The sequence below is a fragment of the Bombyx mori genome, chromosome 9 (assembly GCF_030269925.1).
Source record: "Bombyx mori chromosome 9, ASM3026992v2".
Classification (NCBI taxonomy): Eukaryota; Metazoa; Arthropoda; class Insecta; order Lepidoptera; family Bombycidae; genus Bombyx; species Bombyx mori.
The window spans coordinates 12,634,253-12,640,055 of NC_085115.1; the positions used below are offsets into that span (position 1 = coordinate 12,634,253).

Below are 5,803 nucleotides of genomic sequence, written 5' to 3' on the forward strand. Positions count from 1 at the left end.
AGAAGGTTATCGCGATAGGCCTATAACTCGATGGGTCCGACCGGTCGCCCTTCGTGGGGATTGGGTGGACATGGGCAGTCTTCCATGAAGACAGAACCCTATTAGTATGACTATACGAGAGGCGATACAAACGTGTCAGCGCAGGTGTCAACTCGGGGGCGCACGTTTTTAAAACCCCTGCAGGGTTGCAATCTGGCCCACTCGACTTATGGATGTCCAGGGCTCAGAGCTCCCGCCTGACTTCACAATGTGTAAATCTGCAAATCACCGGCAAAGAGCTATCACAGCGGGGTGTGTTCAGTGTTGTGGCACCTCCGTCATTCATAGTCGAGTTCGAGGCGAAAAGTTTGACCAGAAGGTCAGCCTTCTCTTTCGCACTATGTACCAGACTGTCATCGGACTTGCGTAGTGGTTGGAAACTAGACCTGCAGTTGCTGTAGAGCAGACCTGTAGACCTGTTACCTTCTGCACCCTTAGCCAGCGACCAGAAAGTATGGCACCCGGAGGAATAACTCTTCAGTCACTCGCCAACTCTGGTAACGTGCTCTGACTTCGCCTTGGCAAGAATAGACCTCTTAGGACCTAGAAGCGGCGTTAAATTTGCGCCACTTCTCCGAAATGTCGGGGTCCCGGCGTCTCCTAGCATCATTCCATGCCGCGTATGCGAACAGCTTGAGGTGTGCAACATCCCTACTGGCTTTATTATATCAGGGTTTGCTGCGACCCCCAATGCGCACCACAGAAGAAGGAATGAATAATTTCACCACGGAGCACCACGTTTTTAAGTCGGTCTGCACTGATATGGGTAGGATGCGTAAAATTCCATCCCAATCTACTGACCTGTACCGCCAATTAAGTTCTAAGTGAAACCAGTACGCTTTCAATTTGTTACAATCAATCGAAGACGTTCTGTATACAATGATATTTCTTTGTTCATTATGAAGGCGTCCTTGATTGTCATACATCAGTCGATAAGCAAAAGTGAAATAAGCTTTTAAAAATAATAAAACATCGTTGAAGTTTTGATGTATTTTTGTTATTATTAGAAAAACAAAAAAATATATACAATAAACTATATATATATATATGTACACACAACAGTAATCCAACGACAGGATTTAAAATGTAATAATATCATTAATCTAAAAATTAAAAGTAAAAGTTTCGGTATTTACCTACAAACCAAAGCGCGGTCTGCCATCATTGATATAGCATTGAAATTAATATAGCTTTAAATTAGCATTAAAAGGGTTAATATTAAATTGATAATTAAACAATTTTTATTATTTAATCCCACTTATATAATTGTCATTATATATATTCGACCTTTCAAATGCTTTAAAACTTTCGTGCTACGGACAACTATAATAACACAGTGAAATCTTAAAAAAAAAAAAAAAATTATGTCAACGATCCGCCGAAACTGTAGAAATTTGAAAAGGAAATAAGTAAACAAAAAATGTTGAGAGAAGTAATCGAGAAAATAAATAAAAAAGCGGATATCGATATTTAGAAGTATGGAGTACTTAAGAAATTGTAATCTATTGGAAAATAAATAAAATGGCATCGAAAAAAACATCAAAAGATGAATCCATCTTTGTTCAAAAACTTTATCTTTTCCTTGTTCCCGGTCATCAATTACTTGACATCAATACAATGACAGTAAACAATATGGACATATAATGCAATAGACATGGCAACATGACTTTGACCTGAACGTATTTAGGTCAAGAGGAATCGATCTTATATGAAGCTCATCGCATGTCCATTAAAAACTCGTCAGATCGGATGAATTATGCAATCCAAACCAGTTTCCTTCTTTAATAATAAAACTTAATAGCCAAAATTACGTGGTAAGTAAATGTTAGCCGGCAGTGTATTTAACTAAAAAATTATCCATTTTGATCTATTAATAAAGCATAAAGTAGCGCTAAAGCGAAAATGAAATTGCATAATTGATATGATTTTATTCATTGAATAATGATTGAGTGGGTGGCTGGTGATTGATGTATGGATTAAATCTGGTTTGTTTATATACATTCTTTTAATTGTATAGTAGCTTTCATATAAAAGAAATATTTGTAATAAACCTGATTTACATTATGTACATTTTTAATTTAAGAGAACCTAACACGCGAACAACAATATTTTCTTTATCATTTCTTAGCCAAGAGACAATGTGAATACATCGACCCCTTTTGCAGCACGAGGATGAAGCCAATAGTATTGTATAACGATCGTCCTACCCACGGAATAGATAAATAAGGTTGGAAAGGCCTTTGCTCTAATTTTGTATTAGAACCAGTGTCGCCGCTTCATCCCCACTATTTTAATTTCTACACATACACACACTGTGATTACAAGTATTTCGCACACAACAAAAACACCCACACATAAATCTCAGGACAGATATTCGTTCGCAAACTAGCACAAAACACCCGTAGGCATACACACTCACACACGCAAAAAGGCAATAAAAATGTTCATACACGCTAGTGCTTGATAAAATCGATATTCTTTATCGATAAATTATCTGATGAATGAATGGAGAAAATGAAACATGAAATAAATATTGAAAAAAAAAACTATTTTACTTTTATTAATTACAAATAGTCACTGTCGCTGGAATAAAACGTATTTGTTAAGCAGTTGGCGCTTGCTATTAATTGCGAATGAATTTTTCAAAACTAAGTGTATTCTGATTTTTTTTATGATAAAATCATTTTCAGTAAAATGTTTAGAGCAAATAGTACTCGTCTTTGTCTCCAGTTTCCTCTACCTGTCACGTCAATCCATTGTTCCCTGGCGTTAGGTTCTTTAGGAAACCTAAAATTTTTAATTTACTGCATAAGTCAAATAGCATTTTACTTAGATTTTAATACGTCTTAGACAATATAGTAAATACCCGTAAATTAGAGGTCTACATGTCCCTTTATATTATACCTTCACTTTAATTCAATGATAATAATTCAATAATAATAATACATATTTATTTTACTCAAAATACGTCTCACTAAGAATATACTAGGTATCATTAATTAAATATAAAATAATGCAAAAATTATCCATGTCAAATGTAAATATAGTCGAGAATTCTGTCGATGATTTTACCACATGGTCACCTCACTATCGACAAACTGCACGGCCAATCAGGGCAAAGGCCGAAATTTCAAAGATTGAAGTGTAGAGAACGCATTGCATGTAGTACATTGGAAGCTGACTTGGTCATTGCGTTCATTGGGGGAGTACACATCGCGCAATGTATGCTATTTATAACTTGCTGCAATAATATTGTTAATGTTTGGAATTTCATAATGCTCAGTATATTTTTATGTTTTAGACAAATAATATTGTAATTAAATGGTAATTTCGACTTACCGATCGAAAGATATACCTCCTCGCTCTATACTTGAGGTCTGATTTTTTGTTTTACAAGTTATAATTGCACAACACGGCACTATAAAGCGGAGATCTGTTCGCCAAGTAGTCCGAAGCGCACTAAACGCGGTGAATGAAAGAATCGGTCGAGTTATGTTTATTCTATCATAACTGTGGCACGCTTGCCCCGCCTACATTACCATTCCAACCTTATTTATCTATTCCGTGGTCCTACCCTTCAAATCGGAACGCCCGGGTTATACGCAGCAAAAATAGTCATGGTGGTACCTCAACTCGTGTGAACTCACCTTTACCCCTACAATTTTTTATTTATTGCTTAGATGGGTGGACGAGTTCACAGCCCACCTGGTGTTAAGTGGTTACTGGAGCACATAGACGTCTACAACGTAAATGCGCCACCCACCTTGAGATATAAGTTCTAAGGTCTCAAGTATAGTTACAACGGCTGCCCTACCCTTCAAACCGAAACGCATTACTACTTCACGGCAGAAATAGGCAGGGAGGTGGTACCTACCCGGGCGGACTCACAAGAGGTCCTACCACCGGACAAGATTTTCTAGTATCCAAGACGCAGTAAAAAATCCTTGTTCGGTAGAGTTTAATGGCGTAATTACTATTCCGAAGGTTGCTAATAAACTACAAATAAAAATTTCGTGATACAATACGGTATTCGTGAAGAAACGGGACTTCATTTCTCAGTCAATTCACGGTTCTTTATTTTGAAGTACCTACTACATATTCAGTACATTCCAGACTCTAAATGGGTTTATAATTCAGACACAACAGCGAAAACTTATAATGTTCACCGTCGGTGAAAGACTTTTTTTTGTTGTTTAGAAGGGTGAACGAGCTCACAGCCCACCTGGTGTTAAGTGGTTACTGGAGCCCATAGACATCTACAACGTAAATAACGCCACCCACCTTGAGATATGAGTTCTAAGGTCTCAGTTTTTACAATACAACGGCTGCCCCACCCTTTAAACCGAAACGCATTACTGCTTCGCAGCAGAAATAGGCAAGGTGGTGGTACCTACCCGTGCGGATTCAAAAGACGTCCTACGACCACTAAGTATGCAAATTATAGTTTTGCGGTTTTAATTTTTATTACAAGATGTTATTTCTTCACCATGGAATTCAATCGCGAATATTTGTTAAGTACCTATTTCATAAAAAACTTCATAATATAAAATTGGTACCTGCCTGCGGGATTCGATCACCGTTGCATCGCTAGATACGCATGCACCGGACGTCTTACCATTTAGGCCACGAAGACTTTAAAATAAAGGCAGATAATACTTATTTATTTAAATCATCATATTATTATAATCGTCAAAAGCTTAAAATTTACAAAAAATGATGGCGGTATTTATGATTACTACTCGAATATTTTAGTAATAAAAAAAGATATCAACCCACGTAACTTTAGTAATAGCCAAATTAAATTTATGGCAAGCTAAGTTAATAATAATTCCAGAAATGTACGTGAAAGTCAGCAAACGCCAAGTTTTAGAACGAGGTCAAGGTAAACCGCTTCGTCTGACTTTGAATCGTGGAAAAACTCCTAAAACCATGTAAAGTCAACGATAAACATAAGTTGTTTGTTTGTTACCGACAAGTTTAATGATCTATTTAAAATAATAATACGCACAACACAATTTACCTGAACGTTAACCTCAGCGAAGATTGACTTCGTGTGATAGGTAAAACTAAAATGACTTCAAAAATAATGAAGAAACTGAAGAAAGATATATTATAAGTACCATTCAACATGTTTTGTAGATGTAGATACACAATGCGTTAATAATCAAATAAGAACAAAATGAAATGTTTTAAAATAAAACTTAATTACATGTCTATAATTAGGATGTGTAAATTTTAAAAGAAAATTACTTAAAACGCTTCACATAAATTAATTGTTAAGACCTTGCACATGCTTGCTCACATATACAAAGCATCTTAACTCTAATAACCTAAAAATTGTTAATAGTTAAGGTAAACCTAAACTAGCTTCTCAAAGTGAGCAATGGCGACGTGGATTTTGCAATGGCGGCGGCTGCAAGGAGTGTGTTGCGCAAACCACTGCGGTCGGTCACGCGCGCGAGGCCACGGCCTCAATTCTCGATACCTACACAAATGTCAGGATCAAGGTCGTACTTGGATTATTCAAGTATTCATTCATTAATATCAAATCAGGATCGCATAGATAATAAAATGAAGGTATATTTTTGTTGAATTTTAAACTAAATTAAATCAACCATGATTTTTGCGTTTTTTTTCAACCTATTCGATGGTAGCATAAGGGGCTATTCCAGCTACGTGCGGACAGGTAGATGAGCTCACGTACTCAACTTGAGAGAATTTGCTAACACCAGCTATAGGCATATAGCAAGAGCAGCACTTCGCA

At 36.6% G+C, this 5,803-nt stretch overlaps 1 long non-coding RNA gene across 1 annotated transcript; it reads right to left on the minus strand.

Moving 5' to 3' along the window:
• Positions 1-2,566: 2,566 nt before the first annotated feature.
• Positions 2,567-3,523, minus strand: LOC134199415 (uncharacterized). Its single transcript, XR_009973905.1, has 2 exons — positions 3,379-3,523; positions 2,567-2,826 (listed from the first exon to the last, which is right to left on the minus strand). It is a non-coding gene; the product is annotated as an uncharacterized LOC134199415 (long non-coding RNA).
• Between the last annotated feature and the right edge of the window lie 2,280 nt (positions 3,524-5,803).